The sequence below is a fragment of the Ambystoma mexicanum genome, chromosome 5q (genome assembly GCF_040938575.1).
Source record: "Ambystoma mexicanum isolate Mex_15411 chromosome 5q, UKY_AmexF1_1, whole genome shotgun sequence".
In the NCBI taxonomy this organism is placed as follows: domain Eukaryota; kingdom Metazoa; phylum Chordata; class Amphibia; order Caudata; family Ambystomatidae; genus Ambystoma; species Ambystoma mexicanum.
Genome location: NC_090933.1, coordinates 1,226,044,554 through 1,226,065,974, shown reverse-complemented (window position 1 = coordinate 1,226,065,974; position 21,421 = coordinate 1,226,044,554).

Sequence of the window (21,421 nt, the reverse complement as noted above, 5' to 3'; positions counted from 1 at the left end):
TGAGGCCTGGAAGGGACTACTTTACCTTAGGGACTATTTTGTTACTCGGGTGTGGTCGGGGAGGAATAGCTGCCTGGGACTACTTTGGTGGCTATTTAAACCACGCCCGAAGAGCAGCAGACGCTTTGTGTTATCTGCATCCAGCAGCGTAACGCTCACCGTGCCAGCAGCAGCATCCATCCTTCTGCCACGCCCGCCTCAAACCTGGAGCACCTAGAAAGAAGGAAAGAAGCAAAGGTTAGAACAAGAGTATTACCTGATTTCTTACCTGATTCCGGATTCATTGCATCTTCAAACCAGAGGAAAGACTTTGTTTTAAACGCATCGCATCGCCAGCAGTAGCGCCGCGCCATACTCACTGTTCCACGCAGCATCTCTTCGATCCGGCGCTGTCTCCATCTTTACATCGCCGAATCCCGGCACCTAAGGGGAACAAGAAACAACAAGGTGAGCTGAGAGAACAGACAGAGACAATCTCTTTAGCCGCCATATGCTTACCCGATTTTACCGCCGGAGGTATAGTTCTTCAGCACGCCACATCTTCTAATGGTGCACCTGTAAGATAAGGAGAAAGCAGCAAGTTTAACCCTTGGCATTATTTACCGGACAGTTTTGGGTGACACAGACTTTTACCGGAGCGCTTTCAGCTGTCAATCTTCTTATTGGGTAAAAGATGCAAGATAAAAGAGGAATTGGACAGGAGTGAATTCCAGACATTTTGAACTCTTACAAACTATATACTTACGGCTCTTTGCCAGGAGCTTTTGGAGTCAGGATTCGTCTACAACTCTTCCAATATCTTCAGGCCAGTAAAGTAACTGGTCATCAACGCGCCTCTGCGTGCTTCGCAGGATGGAGAGCTCATCCTTCAAGAATATAAGGTGAGATCTCTGAGAGGGTGCTTCAGAGGTGATTAGTGGGGAGGGCAGTGGGGGTGCTATCACTTGAATCCACATGTGGCTAAATCTATCTCTCTACTTGTAGGAGAATATTTCTACGGGCAAAGCAGACAAGATTAGGAGGGCAGATCCAGTCAGTCATTGCTGCACTACGCATCACGTGGGTGGAGGCCGCAGCAGTCCCAGTCCGACCGATGCTCCTGTGGGAGCCAGGTGAGTGTAACAGAACGCAAAGCCTATCTACAAATCCCCACCTGGGCGTTATGGAAACCTCAGAAACCGACCAACTGGCACACCTATTGGGGGAACTTAGGGCAGAAGTGCACTCAGCTCGCCAAGAGACTAATGCCCTCAAAAGAGAACTAATTGTATCGAAGGAGCACACAGATGATCTTACTAGACAACTGCTGCAAACACAACCTGGACAAGCACCCCTACCTGGTTCCGGGGGAAACCCAACTCCTGTGTTATCGAGTAACCCTGTGCAAATAAACCTACCAGGAAATATTCCATTAGCTCCACCCGAACGCTTTGCCAGAGATGCCAAAAGGTTCGCCGTGTTTATGAACCAATGCCGCTTGCACTTTTTATGCAGACCAGGAGCCTTCCCAAACTATCAAGTCAAGGTAGCCTTTGTATTATCATATCTCAGCGGCAGTGCAGCTGATTGGTCAATTCCACTAGTTACTCAGGATGACCCAATTCTTCGGGATTTTCAGGGCTTTCAAACGAGCATGGAAAGACTATTTGCCCGGCACTCCCAAGAACAGGCCCTGGATAATGAACTTTTGTCCCTACGACAGGGTAACCAGGATCTGCTAACCTATATCACAACCTTCAATAGATTGGTAGTGGAAACCAGATGGCCTGAGGAAAAACGAATTACATTGTTTCATCGTGGACTTCGGGGAGAACTTAAAGACGTCTTGGCTCAAGTTGTGAACCCACCTCAGGATTGCGTGGAGTATATAGGTGGTCCAGCTGGATCATCGACTCCAGAATAGAAAGGCTGATCGAGCAAAGTTCGAAAATCGGGTATTGGTTAAATCCAACGTTGCCACCAAAAGAACAGATGCATCAGAACCTATGCAAATCGGGGGGGGGGGGGGTCAAAGGACCCTTAACTCAAAAGGAAAGGAAAAGAAGAAGACAGATGCAATTGTGTCTGTACTGTGGAACCTCAGGACATTTTCTACGGGATTGCCCTATAAAACCACCCAAGAAGGTGGTAGGAGTTGCTGATAAAAGTCTAAAAGAGCCTGATTCGGAAAACGACCATGCCCGACAAGTGTAGAGGTCCGCTTGCCGAGCTTAAAAAAGGACACTCAGACCTTGCATCTGATAATACCAATGGTCCTAATTGATCCTAGACAACCTTCACGTATGCACACAGTAAGGGTATACATTGATAGCGGGCCGTAGGGAACTATATGGACCACAAATTGGCTTCCAGGATGAATCTACCTCTCTGCCGAAAAACCACCTCAGATGTCATCACCACAGTTGATGGAACTGAAATAGCCTCTGGGCCTGTAACTCATTCCACTGCAGAGATGACACTATTAGGTCAGGATGGGCATAGAGAGACTTATGTGTTTGATCTAATCAAAGCCCCACAGTTCCAAATAATACTGGGGATACCTTGGTTGGAAACACATAATCCTTGTATTGATTGGCGAGAGAAGAGAATAACCTTCCCGGATTGTGCACAAACCTGTTACCCAAAGAAAAATCAGAACGCAGGCCTGGCCACAGTAACCACAGCAGTCATACAACTACCTCCAGAATACCAAGAATTTCAGGATGTCTTCCAAAAGGAACAGGCAAACACCTTACCTCCTCACAGATCGTACGATTGTCAAATCGATCTCATACCCGGTGCACAACGCCCTTGTAGCGGGATCTATGCCCTTACGGAACCTGAGAACCTTCACCTAAGACAATACTTAGACCAGTACCTTTCCAATGGCTTTATTCGCCCTTCCAAGTCTCCTGTATCCTCAGCTTTGTTCTTTGTGCCAAAAAAGGAAGGTGACCTTAGACCGTGCATAGACTACCGCACACTAAATCATATTACGGTAAAAAACCGGTAACCATTGCCTCTAATCCCCGAACTACTAGCCCAAGTAAAGGATGCTTGTATCTACAATAAGTTAGATTGCCGAGGGGCATATCATCTGGTACGTGTAAAGAAAGGCGACGAATGGAAGACGGCCTTTCGCACCAAGTACGGTTTATTCGAGTATCAGGTGATGCCCTTCGGGTTGTGCAATGGACCAGCAGCCTTCCAGTATTTTATGAACGATGTCTTTCATGAACTCATTGACATCTGTGTTGTTGTATACAGAGACGATATCCTTGTGTACTCCTCCTCACATTCAGACCATGTTAAGCACGTACGTGCAGTCCCTGGGAAACTATGCCAGCACAAGTTATATGCAAAATTGGAAAAATGTGTTTTTCATGTTATAGAAGTTGAATTCCTTGGATTTATCTTGACTCCAAAAGGAGTCTGAATGGACTCACGAAAGGTGGACGCAATTCTCAAGTTGCCATCACCTAGTTCAGTTAAAGGGGTGCAAAGCATGCTCGGATTTGCCAATTTCTATCGCAGATTCATTCCGGACTTCTCACATGTTGTACATCCCATCACCGCACTTTTACGAAAGAGCAAACATTTCTTGTTGACCGAAGAGGCTGAAAAGGCCTTCCAAGAGCTGAAAGCGAAATGCACGTCTGCGCCTGTCTTAAAGCATCCACGCCCAGAGCTTCCATGCATAGTGGAAACTGATACATCCAGTTTAGCCATGGGAGCTGTCCTGTCCCCGAAGGATCCTGAAACTGGTCAGCTTCACCCAGTGGCATTTTGGTCCAGAAAGTTCTTGGCACCCGGGTTAAACTATGGGGTTACTGATAAAGAGTTATTAGCCATCAAATCCGCCTTTAAGGCTTGGCAACACTATCTTCTCGGTGCCAGGCATACCATTACTGTAATCACCGATCACCAGAACTTGCAGTATCTAAAAACAGCCAAGGCCCAATCATCGCGCCAACTTCGATGGGCATTATTCTTTGCCGAATTCGATTTTGTGATCACTTATCGACCAGGCTGTAAAAATGGCAAGGCAGATGCCTTATCCCAAATAGGAATGGAAGACGCATATGCGAACCCGAAGCCGGTGCCTATAATTTCTGAACAAAGAATTCTTGGCATAACTACTTTACAGACACTAGAAGAACTTCTTTTAAAAATCCAACAACTCTTAAATCCAGCAGCTCTGCAGGACTGGGTAAAGAAAGGCCCGGATTACTCAGTCATCAATGACCTAACCTACTATCAAGGACGACTATTTCTAACACCCAAGGAATTACAGGAACTTGTCATCTCCAATTATCATGATTCCCTAATGAAAGGTCACCAGGTATCACAAAAACCGAAGCCAAACTTAAGAGACAATTCTGGTAGCCCACCTGGCGAAAAGATATTAAGTCATTTGTTTGCCCAAAACAAGAGTCAGAAGAAAAAAACAGCTGGCCTTTTACAACCTTTGGATATTCCACCTACACCATGGCACACCTTATCTTTAGACTTTATTACTGATCTACCTCCATGTAACGGATTTAACACTATTCTAGTTATCGTGGATCTTTTTTCCAAGATGGAATACTTTATTCCTTTGAAGGGATTACCTTCTGCTTCAGTCCTGGCCAAGGAGTTCCTCGAAAACATTGTTCAAGTACACAGGTTTCCTTCTGTATTGGTCTCTGACCGAGGTAGTCAATTCATTTCACATTTTTGGAAGAAATGTTGCCAATTGGCGCAAATCGACGTAAGGTTATCAACCAGTCACCATCCCCAGACTGATGGTCAGTCGGAGAGGACCAACCAGACCCTTGAACAGTACCTTCGTTGCATGCTTCACCAGACCGAAAGTAATTGGAAAGATATTTTATGGATTTCGGAATATGCATACAATAACTCTGTACATTCAGGAACCGGACAAAGTCCCTTTTATACCATGTATGGACACCACCCTCGAACCTCAGAACTCGATTCGCCTCAGCACTTAGAAATGCCTGCAGTTAGTAATTTGCATTCTACTATTACACAAGCTTTCAAAGAAGCGACAGAACATTTGAAGCAAGCAAAAGAGAAATACAAGAAAAATGCTGATCTACATAGAAGTGAAACTCCACAGTACCAAAATTGGAGATCAGGTTTGGCTAGCTACAAAACACATACCTCTGAAAGGAACTCAGACTTTTAATCCTAGATATTTGGGACCTTACACCATTAAGGCCATTAGCAACCCGATGGCCGTCAAACTGGAAAAGATTAACCAAACAACCAGATCCTATCTTGATAGATGGAGAACCTGAATTCGAGGTGAAAAACATCCTGGACTCCAAGATGGTTAAATCAAAACTTTTTTACTTAATCAATTGGAAAGGTTACGGGCCACAGGAAAGGTCATGGGAGCCTAGTGACCACATTCATGCACCACGATTAGTGAAGAGATTCCATCGGGACTTACCAGACAAACCAGGACCAAGGGGAGGAATGACTATAGGATGGGCCTTGAGGGGGAGTGCTGTCATGATGCATACCACCAGCATCCAGACCACGTCCATCAGCCCCAGGAGCAGGCATCATGTTGCCTTGAGAAAACCCAGCACCATGCTGCAAGAAGATCCAAGCCCATGTGAGGCCTGGAAGGGACTACTTTACCTTAGGGACTATTTTGTTATTCGGGTATGGTCGGGGAGGAATACCTACCTGGGACTACTTTGTTACTCGGGTGTGGTCGGGGAGGAATATCTACCTGGGACTACTTTGGAGGCTATTTAAACCACGCCCAAAGAGCAGCACACGCTTCGCGTTATTCTGCATCCAGCAGCGTAACGCTCACCGTGCCAGCAGCAGCATCCAGCCTTCTGCCATGCCCGCCTCGAACCTGGAGGATCTAGAAAGAATGAAAGAAGCAAAGGTTAGAACAAGAGTATTACCTGATTTCTTACCTGATTCCGGATTCATCGCATCTTCAAACCAGAGGAAAGACTTTGTTTTAAACGTGTCGCATCGCCAGCAGCAGCACTGCACCATACTCACCGTTCCATGCAGCATCTCTTTGATCCGACGCTGTCTCCATCTTTACATCACCGAATCCCGGCACCTAAGGGGGACAAGAAACAACAAGGTGAGCTGAGAGAACAGACAGAGACAATCTTTTTAGCTGCCATATGCTTACCTGATTTTACCGCCGGAGGTATAATTCTTCAGCACGCCACATCTTCTAATGGTGCACCTGTAAGATAAGGAGAAAGCAGCAAGTTTAACCCTTGGCATTATTACCAGACAGTTTTGGGTAACACAGACTTTTACCGGAGCGCTTTCAGCTGTCAGTCGCAGGATGGAGAGCTCATCCTTCAAGAATATAAGGTGAGATTGCTGAGAGGGCGTTTCAGAGGTGATTAGTGGGGAGGACAGTGGGGGTGCTATCACTCAAATCCACAAGTGGCTAAATCTATCTCTCCACTTGTAGGAGAATATTTCTACGGGCAAAGCAGACAAGATTAGGAGGGCAGATCCAGTCAGTCATCGCTGCACTACGCATCACATGGGTGGAGGCCGCAGCAGTCCAGGTCCGACCGACGCCCCTGTGGGAGCCAGGTGAGCGTAACAGCGTGCTTTGGTAGTGTCTTGCATAAGTGCATGAGAGGAGTGTCCTCCATAATCACAATTCTCAATTGACAATCACCACTTTTAATGTTTTAAAACACAAATTAAGAGCAAGCACCACAAATTGCTACTCAAACTTCTTATTTTAATGACCTATCTATTCTTTTGATTGGTGCCAATCATTTTGCTACACTGTTTAATCACTGTTACTTTTCCAACTCTTGACAATTCTATCGCCCCTCGATACTTTATTCAACAAGCTACATTTAGGCTAGTCAGACATTACACATTATAAAACACTGTGATCACCTCGCCACTTATTTATTTCTCATTTATCAATATGGCGTACTCTTCTCCTATCTTTACTTTACCCTATACCGGGTTTGAGACATCACCTTACACGGTCCTGACCTGTGCATTTCTTTCTATATCTAATTGCGTTGGAGTTTGAAATGTCTCCTTCTAATTCCCTTGAATTAGGACTTCTAAGCAGTCTCTCTTATCTTCACAACATTTCCAGTTACTCAAAATGATCACAATCCCGTCCCTTTATATTGCCATTCCTCTTAGTCTACTTACTATTCGTTAGTCAACTCAGGGCCTTTGCTATCGACGCCTCCTTCAATCTGACCACTTTGACTTCCATCCTTATAGCACCTGTGGAAAATGAGTAGGAATTACTTCAAAGGTAGACCTGCCCACGTCTTGGTTCTTCTTTCAAGTTTATTTCTATTTATCTGCTCTCCACAGGAAACTCTGCGATCTTCGAGCTAAATGCAGAGGATGCCAGATCGTCCAAACCTCTGGAGCAGAACATGTGATCTTAGGGGCCTTTAGGAACATGCATTTGCAATGGATGGGATCACACTGAATAATTTGGATTCCAAATAAAAAAGCCATCTCATGAAGATGGCAAAGTACTGTTTTATTAACAATTATCTAAAACGGAGTTGACATGAGCATCAACGGATATACGCTCAGTCTCTCAGCAACCTTTACACAAAGCATAGACTTTATACCAAAAATATGTCAGAGGTGATGTCATACTAGGTGGCAATAATGAAAAACCTATCAAGGGTCTAGATTGTCAAAGGGGAACATCTAAGTATACTTTCCTGTAGGGACTAGGATTGCGATTGCGATTGGCAGTACACTATCAGGTGGACAACATATGCTTACCCTAAAACATGTAATCTTCAGAAACATTAGATACAAAGTTTTGCATTGGTCTTCAACCTATAAGGTCCTTCATTATGTGGACTAATACAATTTATTGGCATGCTTGTGCCAGGTCTGGAACATTTGGTTCACTTAGCAGCACGTAAGCCCAGACCCAGGTGCAAAGACATGGGGCATGACATAACCCAACCACCCAATTAGCCCAGCATCTCTCATCACCCATGCCTTCTGCAATGAAGATAGTATTTGAACTTGGCCTTGCAAAGTATCCTTGTCTTTTAGGATACATGGGTGTGGGAGCACTCACTATTGTGTTCTGGGACTCCAGGTTCAAACTCTATTTTCATCCTAGACTCACATGACAGGAGACCATGATTTGGTCGATTTTTCAGGTTTTAAATGCTCTAAATGAATTAAATTTGGCACTCTTGGTGTTCTTTCTTTGCACCCATGATTCATCCTCCGCACGTTCACTCATTTCCAGAATAGATAGCTGACCTTGGCCCTCATTACGACCAAGGCGGTAAGTTACCGCCTGGGTCGTACCCTTACCACCATGGCATAAACTACTTTTACGCCATGGTGGTTGGCGGATTTACTGCCCCATTCCAAGGTGAGTCGGGCGGTAAATCCCCATTTCCCATTTTACCCTTCCCCATTCCCATTTTCGCCCCATAGGGCATAATGGGAATGGGGAAAGGCGATAATTACGGCACCGTAAATTACGGTGCCGTAATTATCGCCAAGGTCCCTTTGCGGCATGGATTTTAACTGCTGCAAAAAAGCATCCGTTAAGAGCCATCCCGCAAAGAGAACCTTGTAATCAGGCGTTAAGGGTCGGCGCCGTTTACGGTGCCGTAAACCCCTTAACGCCTGAGTCAGAATGAGGGCCCTTGTCTGCTTCAGTCTTGACTTCAGGCCAGACAGCCTAGTCTTGCAGCTCCACAAATCTGTGTATTCTTGCAGCGACGCAGTTTTCCCTTCCCGCTTCATGGTCATGGCATACTAAATTCATGATACATATGTCCAGCTTCTATATAATGTTGGCTTTGCCTGCGTTCTATTCACTACGTATAGCCGGAATCTATGATGACGTGGTCTACCTTGTGTTTCAGCATCTGTACATTTATTGAACAGTTGATTTTCTGGAGCACTTTGTGCATGTATAATCGTCTTTTTAGTATTTAACCTCTTAAGTGCCAAGGATGAGCTATCTCGTCCTTGACATCACCTTTGTGTTGCCAAGGACAAGATAGCTTGTCCTTTTTGGCTCTTCATTTTTTGCAATCCCTGCTTAGCAGGGATCGCAAAAAAATGAAATCCAACCCCCGGGCTATGTGAGGAGGAGGTTCCTACTCACGCCTGCGGGTTGGATTTCTGTCAGTTTCACGCCAGCACGTGTAATACGTGCTGATGTGAAACTGGAAGTAATTATCTCTGCGGCAGCCATTTTCAACCGCCGCAGTGAAAATTAAAGGTGAGTCTCCAACTTTCTCTCCCTCGATCTGTGGCACTATTGTACTGTTCAGATTGAGGGAGGTGTCATTGGATAGGGCAGACTCCCCTTTCCAATGACACCTTTTTTGAAGCATTGCTGGCCGCGGATCGGGCGCATATCGCTCGATACATGCTCAGTAATGCCACTAGACCACCAGGGATTGGGTTGTGACGTGGTGGAGAGAGGGGGATGCTTACTATGGAAGCGGCTCTCTCCCCTCCAGCAGAAGCATGGGGCTGCACAAATTGCCCTCCCTGGGGACAGATTGGTGATCATCTTCCCCTAGGGAAGAGGCCAAAAAATAAAAGATAAAATAAATTCTGTTTTTGGTGGGGGGTTCACTAGATAACCAGGAATTTTATAGAATGAAAGGGGGGTGCCCCCCAACCCAATTGGATGGGAGGCACCTCATTTAGCCCTCCCTGGGTGCAGATTTTGCCCATAGGAAGGGGTATATGAGATGCCCCCCATCCATTTGGAGTGGGGGGAGGGCCACCAGAGATCTTGGTACAGGCCCCCCCAAGCATGGGGCGGTAGGTTTTGCCCCCTCCCCCCTGTGGGCAGATGGGCACACCAATATGCCCATCTGCCTGTAAGGAAGGGACTAAAAAACATATAAGAAAAAAAAGATTATTTCGTTGGTGGGGTGCTACTATACCACAAGTGATCATCTATAATGAAAAGGAGGGCCCTCTCCCACTCACCTAAAGTGGATGGGGGCCTCTCATGTAGCCCTCCCTGGGGGCAGATTTCAGTCCATATCTGCCCCAGGGAGGGCTACATGAGATTCCCCCATACATTTGGAGGGGGGGAGAGGGCCACCAGAAATCTTGCCACAGAACCCCCACGAACATGGGCCAGTACGTTTTGCCCAACCTGGCGGCAGATGGGCACAGTAATGTGGCCATCTGCCCCTAGGGAATAGCAAAGAAAAAATCTGTGTTGTTTTTGGGGGGGCACCTTAAACCACCAGTGACTTATATAATGAAACGGGGGGGCGCCCTCTTCCCCCACCCCAAACTGATGGGGGGCTCTCATGTAGCCCTGCATGGGGGCAGATTGCTAGTGCAATCTTGCAATCTGCCCTAGGAAGGTGAAAATGTTTTTTTACTGGGGGTTGAGGGTCAGTAGACCACCAGGAAGGGAGGCCGTGATCGGTGAGTAGTATTTATGATTTGCTATTGATGGGGTGACCATAGGAAACAAATGTATTTTGTTTCATTTACAGCTTTTTCTATACAAGCAGCTGCAATGTTATGTGAATACTGTGTTTTATTATACTATGGTTAGGGCCATTATCAGTGGGGTGGGTGGGACTGAGCCTGAATTGTTGGTGGTGTGGGTGGGAGTGGGCTGTCTGGGGAGGTATTTTGGTGGGCTGGGACACAATTGCAGGATCAGGCCAGCATAACATTGGTGTTTCACTGAGAGCGACTGTCTCCCATGTGGGTTGATCATCCGCAAGCCCAGGCTGCAGATCTGGCTGTGCTGCATTACAGATGACACCTCCGGGGAGGAATGGGGATCCTGCCAGGGCTCTGCGGAACTGCTGCTGTACTTGGGGACAGTTGACCCACATGGGAGACAATGTGCCAAAGGCAGGAAGCATCGCCTCCGTCCATCCTAGAGTTCTGGCTGGGCTGCATTAGAGCATTTCCCTCTGGTAAAGGTCAGGTACCCTGACAGGTCTCCCTGTAACTGTCGCTGGGCTTGGGGATGGTCAACTCACATGGGAGACAGCCGCCCAAGTCCGGGAACCTAATGCCCCGACTATCCCAGAGATCTGGCGGGCCGCAGTACAGCCTTTCCCTCCAGTAAAAGATGGGGACCCTGCCAGGGATCCCTGGAACTACCCACGTGATTGGGACAGTAGATGGCTGCCCAAGGCCAGGGACATTACCCCTGACAAATCCTAGAACTCTGGCTCGGCTGCATTTCAGAATCTCCCTCGGGGAAAGGTCAGGGGCCCTGCCGGGGATCCCTGGAACCACATCTGGGCTTGGGGATGGTTAAACCACAAGGGAGACAACCGCCCAAGGCCATCACCCTGACCATCCTGGAGCTCTGGCTGGTGTGCGTTACAGAATTTCCCACGAGGGAGGGAAGGGGACTCTGCTGGGGATCCCTGGAATAGCCACTGTGCTTGGGGACCATACGCCCACAAGGTAAATGGATGTCCACGGCTGAGGACATCGCCCCCAACCATCCTGAAGTTCTGGCTGACCTGTGTTACAGCTTTTCCCCACCAGGGAGCCCTGGAAGTGTGCAAATACCTGCCTGAAGGGAAAAGCTGTAGCGCAGCTCAGCCAGAACTCTAGAACAGTTGGAGGTGATATCCCTGGCTTGGGCATCCATTTCCCATGTGGGTGTACTGTCCAGAAGCACAGTGCCAGCTCCAAGGAGCCCAGGCAGGGTCCCCTTCCCTCCCCCAAGAGAAATTCTGTAACACAGCCCAGCCAGCGCTCTAAGATCGTCGGGGGTGATGTCCCTGGCCTTGGTCAGCTGACTCACATGTTATTTGATCGTACCCAAGCCCAGCAGCAGATCCAAGGAGCCTTGGCAGGGTCTGTGTCCTTTCCCAAAGGGAGAAGCTGTAAGGCAACCCAGCCATAGCTCCATGGTTGTAGGGGGTCATATCCCTGCCTGTGGGTGGCTGACTAACATTTGGGTTGAACGTCCCCAATCCCAGTGTTGGTTCTTGAGAGGCCTGGGACATTCCCTGTCCTTTCCCAGAGGGAGAAGCTGTAACGCAGTCCAGCAGGAGCTCCAGGAAATTCAGGGGTACCCGTCTCCCATGTGGGTATTAAATTCTGGGGTGATTTGCGCAAGTCAGACATCTCTGGATTTCCACAGATGTCTTCTTTTCAGAAATGCATGGGGTTCACTGTTTTCCTTGGTGGCTGCAACACCACATGACCAAATCTATAGGTTGGCTCCTCAAATCCTTTGGGAGATAGCAGTGGTTTAGCCTTTTTCCTTTGAGCACAGGGAGGTGCACCCACACATGTGAGGTACTATTTTTGTGGGGATATCGGTGGGAACGCAGGAAGGTAGGACATGTGGTGTTGGCAGCGTGTGTCGGTGGGTGGGCATTGGGAAATTGAAAATTGTGGGGGTTTTGCCACATTTCAGACTTTGCCGGGGATTGTGGGTAATAAATGCAGGTGTCTACTCTCGGAAATACATGGGGTTCCCTGTTTTCGTTGGTGGCTTCGACAACCTAGGCCCAAATCTGTAGGAAGTCCACATGAGCAACATCCTGCAAAATCTGCTGTGCCAAAAGACTTGGGGTTACCAGTGTTTTAGCCTTTTCCATTTGCGCCCAGGTAGGTGCACCCACACATGTGAGGTATGGTTTTCATCGGGACACCTGGGGGAGTGCAGGAAGGTAGGACATTTGTTGTGTTTGCATGGTTTTCATAAAGTATTGACACAAAACTGTTTGCTTAGGTTCTGGTCAAGCTGTTTCTACCACCAAGCGATTAAATTGTGTCACATCGGTCACTAAATCCTTAGCGCCCTGTCTAAGAGGTAGCAGCTCCTTGTCTTGAGCAAAAGGCACTTTACGTCAATCAACCAGGAGTGCAAATTCCAATGAAAATCCAGCCCAATCATACAGAATGGGATCATCCTTCTGTACTAAGTGGATTGCCTAAGCTGCAGCATCCCCTGACAAGTAAGGGATAAGAAATGTCGTTGGAGCTTGGGCTGGCTCAAATGCCGTAGGTTTACACACAAAAAAATAATTTACACCCCACTAACCTGTATTTTCAATTTTGCAGTCTCCTGCCGAGACTTCACCAATTCTGCCAGAATCATTTGTCGTGCCTTGAGCACCTCAGTAAAGTGCAGAGGGGACTCCACATGGCGTTGGCGAGTTGGGGGTTGGTGATTACTGTCACACTCTGGTAGTATCTCACAATTCCTTCCTGACCAGGGAAGCCAAATGCAGTTGACCCCTCCTACCTCGTTTGGCATAGGCTCCTTATTTTGGTATCCACAGGAAACCTTGGTACAGTCAATGGGGGAAGAGGGTTAGGGAGAAGTTGTCAATAGGTAGGGGGTGTTAGGATAACCGGAAGGATGGTTAGTATTCTTGAGTTGAATAGGTATGGGGAGTAAAGGGATAAAGCATACACATCATGAAACACAGTAATGTAACTAATCCTCTCAAATCGTGAGGTACTTCCTGAGCCTCCTCCTATCAGCAGTACAACATCCTTCTTAATTAGGATATTGCTTCCAAGAACCTGTATCTTACACCATTAATTCCTAATCAAGCCACTAACATAAGCCCCTGGTGTTGTCAGGATAATCTCCTGATAGCTGCAGTAGCAAACAACATAAAACAGGACATAGAGCAAAAAATAGCATCGCACATTACATATACTAACAGCACCACAACTACTCTCCAAGAAATCCCTTTTCCTGCTGTCAAACAAGGATGTTTTCCATTGGTGCCCCTATGAACTGGTATCCGAGAGAACATGCCCCTTAAAGAAGTTGACAAGAGCAGGCAGTCAAAATCTGCTTATTGCATCCCTGAACATTCAGTTCACACACAAACCATCAAGGAACTGAAGCTCCACACTCCGTGGGCTTCACTGAATTGAGTTCATGGAGATAATAGAGCTAACTCATACGCATATGACAAGAAACCCTTGCTCTGTATCTCTGCTGTCTGCGGCTTGCACTAATTGGAGTTTGTGAGAAAGATAGTGTTATGTTGTAATGCCTGTGACATCCAACAGAATAAACAGTCTTCCCTGTATCTCCCTGACACCCACGTGCGCTTAACTGAGGCCTGCGGAGGACGTACGGCACCTCCCCAGGCAATCATGTTCCAGCATTGAGCGGCCAAGCCGCAACCTCTGTGATGCCTTCCGTACCCCCTTGAGGAAATGGAGAAGAGCCGTGACTCCTCCCGCCGACCCCGTTCCAAATGTCTCTGACTCCTCCTCACCACCACGGCCCGGGTCCCCCAGCTCCAAGTCACTCTCTCATCCGGCCCATGCCTGCCAAGCCAACAATCACCAACAAGCAGCAAGGGGCAGGAAGGAGTTTAAATAGCATGCAACAGCGTTCACCTGCACACCCACTCAACTCCCCATGTCCTCATGGGAAATGTACTTTCCTGGTACCTTTAGACCGAAAACAGGCTGCTGATCTCCTAACAAGCTACATGTTCCTTACATTACTGGGGAGCCCTTCTGATAATCCCTCATTGGTTATATCCTCCCTGAGCATTCTGGTTCTCACTCTTTGCGTTGGTAAACCAACCTTGGTTATTCTGAAATTGGCCTTCTCTTCCCTTTTAATCCATACCTCTGCCTCATGGCATAAACCAATATCCACCTTGGTCCATCGGGCGCAGATTATTTACCTGTGAGGCACCCATTGCTTCCAGCATTCCCATTCCTTCTCCACTTGTCAATACAGCCCCTTCTATGGCAAATGTTACAACCTTTTCTGAACCAACCTGGTTTTCAATTTTCATCTTTCTTTTTGTACTTATCTTATATATACCAATAACCAGCAATGGTGTACTATTCTCAACTATATCTCAGCCCATGGCTTCACTTCCAAACTCACTTGTTTTTTCATCTGTCTCTGTACTTGTTCTGGCAACCCCTGACATCAAATATGGTAAAATAATGCCACTGTCTTTTCCCACTGCTCGCGAGTTTCAATCTGCCATTTCTCCTTAACATCTTGAATGTAAGCAATAGGGTCTTCATCTTCTTTATTTTATGTGTTATAATTGCACCCATATCTGATGAGTCAGGATATTGTACCCTGAGAGACCTCCAAACATCTGCCCTACAATTATTGAATGGCGCCCCATCATGCACTCCAACAATGGGAGTGGGGGAGATGGTGTCGGTGGTGTATAGAGGAATAAGGGAGTGATCATTGGGGGTATGGGGAGTTCATTGGGGGTATGGGATGTTCATTGGGGGTATGGGGAGTGTTGGTGTTTTGGGGGAGGCACTTTTCTGTAGCTTACATTAATACACGCGTTGTGTAAAAAATCATTTAATGCCTGGACATTGTTCATTTTGTGTGTTTTCATTTTATACATGACAGTGCACAGTGCCCAACTCCCCACATACCCTGTGTGCATGTCCACATGGACCCATTGCTCAGTGTAGCACTGACACATATCCATCAACGTCCCTGTGGTTCAGAAGTATTCGTCAATCAGTAAGTAGCCATGGCTTCAAGGAGTTTTTAACTCCCCACCAATAGTACTTGTTCTGTTTTGTATAAAGGATTACCTAGAGACCAGCCAACGCGGCTAGCGGATCTCTTATACAGTGCCTGTGAATTTACCCCATAGTTAAGCTGTGTGTTTTCTAATCACATTGATTACACAATACCTCTGATTTATTCTTTTTAAATCATTTTGCTCATACACCTGTCTGATTGTGGTCTCCCTCCCCTGCAGCGCAGACGTCATTTCACACAGAAACCGTCCTGATGATGGCCATATGAATGATGAGGCTCATCTAGCTCAACTCTAAATGGCCGAAACACCTGGTGTAGACACACTATTTCCCTGAAACTACAGCACATATATTGCTGTCCACACATGCAAATTCCTCTTTTTTGTCCTTGCAAATGTTTTATGTTGTTTTAAGAACCTTGTTTTGTAACTTCACACCAGTGAATTGTGCATTTTTGACAAACCCCCACACAGATTGGGTTTGTTATACACACACTGTCTTTATTTTTGCCTGAAAAACGCCTTGATACAGTGTGTTGAAAACATATTCTTGTTTGTTCTGTTGTGGTCCAAGAAACCATTTTGATGTCTGTTTCTCCCTGGAATTGTGCTTTTATGTATACCACTCACACAGTGCCAATATATAAAATAATTGTGTCTGAGAGATTTTTTTCTCTATGATATAACCTCTATGAGTATTGTCTCATTGAAGTAACGACAGAGTTTACACAGAAAACTGTGGGATTTCGTGTGTATGACCAATAGTGTTCTTGAACCTATCCACTTGTGTGCTTCGTTCTTCAGTTAACCCTCCTGGGTAGAATAGGTTCCATACCAGGATCCCAATTGTTTGATTCAAGGCATATCCTCCATCACCTGCATGGGAGTACAAATAGGTCTGTGTGAGTCACTCTGAGCTGCCACCTTCAGAGCCTTCATTCACAGCCATGGCCGCAGCTATTTGCTGTTGACATGCACATGTCCCTGTACGTATGCACAAAGATTATTTAGAAGCATTGTATACTGCAATATGGTGTGCTAGTCTGAATGGCGTTGAACAGATGATGCAGGGTGATTACTTACATGCTGATGCAGATGTACTGTGGATGCAGAACAATGTCTTGCCTCCCATGATTGCAGTGTATACTACTCTGTGCATAATCACACTGGCCACATTGGCACAGTTGCAATCATGTTTGGTCATACATTGCTTGACATACCCATTGTGGCCTGGTTGTGCATCTTACATGTTGTCATTGATATAAGGCATTGGTCCAATGTGTGGCAGTGATGTGTCATGTTAGGGTTGGGAGGTTCAGGTCAGAAGTGTTTAGCTCTGAGTGCATTGTCCATTCACCGCCCATTCCCACCCTGGTATAGTATGCATCCCCCCACCTCACAACCCTGATCCACTGCCATGGGCCAGTCAGGCAACACACCAAGCAGCCAGGCACGTCATCCAGCATGCCGCTCCATGTTACAGGGTAGCGTGGAGTTATGCAGCACCATGGCATCATGTGTAGATCCGGGATATCGGGCGCAACAATGTGTGACGATCTTGCTGGAGTCACATACCATCTGCACATTGATGGAGTGGTATTGCTTGCAATTGCGATACACAGCCTTTATGGCATGAGGGACTACCAATTTGACATGGGTAAAGTCGAGGGCACTGATGCAATTGGCCATGCCTGCCAGTGCATGGAAGCCTACTTTGGTGTCTGCAATCTCCTGGGCAATCCGTGGTTGGGATATGTGGGTGCTAGCATGCTTCAGGAGGGCATCCAGCACTTGGGTCAGCATGCGCAAAAAGAGTGGTTGTGATATGCCATGCAGCTGGCCCACTGTGTGCTGGTAGGTGCCTGTGGTCAGGAAGTGGAACACAGACACCACCTTTAGTAGCTTAGTAGCGGGGGATGGCAGTGTGTATTTCAATGAGGCTGATGATGTGATCATGTATCATGTCCACAATGGTGGTGATGGTGTCCCGATCCAACCAGTACAGGGTGTGGATCTGCTCAGGGGTTAGATTGAATGGCCTGGGTCTGATGCGAGGGATTGGTGGCTGCCTACGAGGTACTACTAGCTGCACTGGTGGTAATTGCTGAGCCTGTCTCACCCTCCTTCTCCTCCTGCGTCTCCTCTGTGCTGCCTGTAGCTGTGGCTGTGGTTGCTGTTGTAGTTTGTGTTGTTGTAGTTGTAGCAGTATAGGCATGTCCTCCAGCCCCATAATTGCTACAGCTAGTGATATCATTTTGGTGTGGGAAGTGGTGTGGTGTGTGGGTGTACTCTTTTTTATACTGGGACAGGCTCCATTGACTCCACCTGTGGTGCGTGTGTGCACCTATGGCAGTTGCCTTCACTGCAGGTTGCTGTTTACGTGTGGTCCACAATGCCTGTATGGCCGCCGCCATGCAGGCCCTATTTACCACCTTCGGGATGCCAGTAAGTGCATGCCCACGTAACTTGTGATGTCCTCCTATTGCCGGCATCCCAGTATTTCCTCCATGAAGGGGCATGTGTACGCGCGCAAACCCTATGGAGGAGCATGGTATGGGCGGTGGCGGTATTGGCGGGTTGTCGGGTCGTAATGGCCCTGACCCGTTAACGATGCCGGTAATAACATTCCACCTTCCTATTTTCATTACCTCCATTCTCGTAATGAGGCCCTTTATCTTTAATGACTGTTACTTTTCCAACTCTTCACAATTCTATCACGCCTCGATACTTTATTCAACAAACAACGTTTAGACTAATCAGACATTACACATTATAAAACACTGTGATCACTTCCCCACTTATTTATTTCTCATTTATAAATAAGGGGTGCTCTTCTCTCGCCCTTACTTTACCCTATACAGGGTTTGAGACATCAACTTATGTGGTCCTGACGTGTGCATTTGTTTTCTCTATCTAATCTTGTTGGAGTTTTAAATGTCTCCTTCTGATTCCCTTGATTTAGGACTCCTAGGCAGTCTCTCTTATCTTCACAACATTTCCTGTTACTCAAAATGATCACACTCCCGTCCCTTTATATTGCCATTCCCGTTAGTATACTTACCATTCGTTAATCGACTCGAGGCCTTTGGTATCGACTACTCCTTCAATCTGACCACTTTGCCTTCTGTCCTTATAGTGCTTGTGAAACTGAGTAGGGATTTCTTGAAAGGTGGACCTGCGCACGTCTTGGTTCTTCTTGCAAGTTTATTTCTATTTTGCCACTCTCCACAGGAAACTCAGAGATCTTCAAGCTAATGACGGAGGATGCCTGATCGTCCGAAACTCTGGAGCAGAACTAGTTTGGATCTTTAAACCATCCGCAACGCTACCACGTGAGTTTAGGGCACTTTAGGAACATGCATATGTAATGGATGGGATCATTCAGAATAATTCTGAGTCCAAATAACCAAGCCATCTCATGAAGTTGACAAAGTACTGTTTCATTAACAATTATCTAAAACAGGTAGTTGACAATGAACATCAACGGACGTATGCTCAGTCTCTCAGCAACCTTTACACAATGCATAGACTTTACACCAAAAATAGGTCAGAGGTGACGTCATAATATGTGGCAATAATGATAAACCTATCAAGGGTCGGGACTAGCTAAGGGGAACATCTAAGTATACTTTCCTATAGGGACTGGGATTGTGATTGGCTGTACACTATCAGGTGGACAACACATGCCTACCCCTAAAACATGTAATCTTCAGAAACATTAGATACACAGTTTCTCATTGGTCTTAAAACTATAAGGTCCTTCATTCTGTGGACTAATACAATTGATTGGCATGCTTGTGCCAGGTTTGGAACATTCGGTTCACTTAGCAGCATGTAAGCCCAGACCCAGGTGCAAAGACATGGGGCATAACATAACCCCACCAACCAATTAGCCCAGCATCTCTCATCACCCATGCCTTCTGCCATGAAGATTGTATTTGAACTTGGCTTTGCAGAGTATCCTGGTCTTTTAGAAAACATGGGAGTGAGAGCACTCACTATCGTGTTCTGGGACTCAAGTTTGAACTCTATTTTCATCCTTGACTCACGTGACAGGAGACCATGATTTGGTCAATTCTGCAGGTTTTTAATCCTCTTAATGAATTAAACTTGGCACTCTTGGTGTTCCTTCTTTGCACCCATGATTCATCCTCTACATGTTCACTCATTTCCAGAATAGATAGCTGACCTTGGCTTTAGGCCAGACAGCCTAGTCTTGCAGCTCCACAAATCTGCGTATTCTTGCTGCGATACAGTTTTCCCTTCCTGATTCATGGGTCCTGGCTTACTAAATTCATTATACCGATGTCCAGCTTCTATATAATGGAAGCTTTGCCTGCGTTCTATTCAGTATGCATAGCCAGCTTCTATGATGACTTGGTCTACCTTGTGTTTCAGCATCTGTACATTTATCGAACAGTTGATTTTCTGCAGCACTTTTTGCATGTATAATCGTCTTTTTTCGTATTTAACCTCTTAAGTGCCAAGGATGAGCAATCTCGTCCTTGACATTACCTCTGTGTTGCCAAGGATGAGATAGCTCGTCCTTTTTGGCACTTCATTTTGTGCAATCAACTGATTTCTTGGTCGCATTATGAGGCATTATGACCGCCTACATGTGGGAAAAAAGGGGCCAAATTTGGCCAAGATATCTCATGTAACATAAAAGTTACAAGGGATTGAATGGCGACATACCAAAATCACCAAAAAGGCCTTGACACGGGGTGGGGGAGCCATGGCAGTTAAGGGCTTGAAAGTTCACTTCGTTATTTACTTCTTCATTAGTTTCTTTAGGATTTATACATCCTCTTCAGTCAATATCTCGGGACGTTGTGCATACTTTTTGTGACCTCACTAGCTTTTTTCGTTGTTCTTTCTCATATTCCTTCAGGGAGTTCCTCCCTTAGATTGTCATCACTTCGGGGATATATTCGGTAGGATTGTCTCAACGGGTATCTTCCTTTGAACACGCGCTGCAGTATTGGCACAACTGCTGGTGTAAAACACGGCAAGGTCTCATGTGTCCAACATATGGGAGGAAGGGGGGCAGGGTTTACTGCTGAGGTATGCAGATGCTTCTCTACAGTGGTACAGTTTATTCTTGCCAAAATAGATTTTCTGAGGGCAATGGGATATGATTTGTGGAGTTGTAATAATAAGGACTACTTGCAGCACAGAGAAATGGATCAGGGATGCATGAGACCATTTTCTTTGGGGTACCGCCAGCCAGTGAAAATCGCATGTCTCATGAAAGACAATGCTGGGAGGCTGGTGGGATTTACTCACCCTGCAAAGGCAAAGTTGATCTCCAAGACTGACACTGGCTCTCGGAGTCATGTGTAATCTCATTTAGGAAGCTAGGAGAAAAGGGGACAGAGCTTTTGTCGATAGCAATGAGCCAGTAGATTATATTCTGGAACTCTTGTGGTTTTAACAGTTTTCTGGGGAGTGCCGAAAGACAAAAGTTCTTGGGATGAATAGTATCCATTGTTTGCAGGAGGTGTGGCTTTGTGTTACCTTGATAATGGATGAGTAACTGTATTTCAACAAATGGAAGATAAGAGTAAGGGAGGTAGAACCTCAGGGGGCCTAATAATAATAGTCGAAAACATGATATTCATAGAATCAGAGGTCATATCCAACACCATCTATGGTCTCCTTGCAATTGAAGTTGTATTGAAGGGTCTAGCCTCTTTAAAGTCTTTATTACTATTAAACACACATAACAATCCTTGCTGGTCGGATACACAAGGTCTTTTGAATGCCTTGGGTGATGTTAGTGATAGGATGGCACTCATGTAATGCTGGACGGTGATCTAAATGTGGATTGTTTCTCAACCTCAGATACTGTTGGGGCACTTATGAGAGAGATTTCTAGATCTCTTTCCAGGACAACCCTAGATTGGACGCTGTGGGTAAATGATTTTTAAAACCTGGAA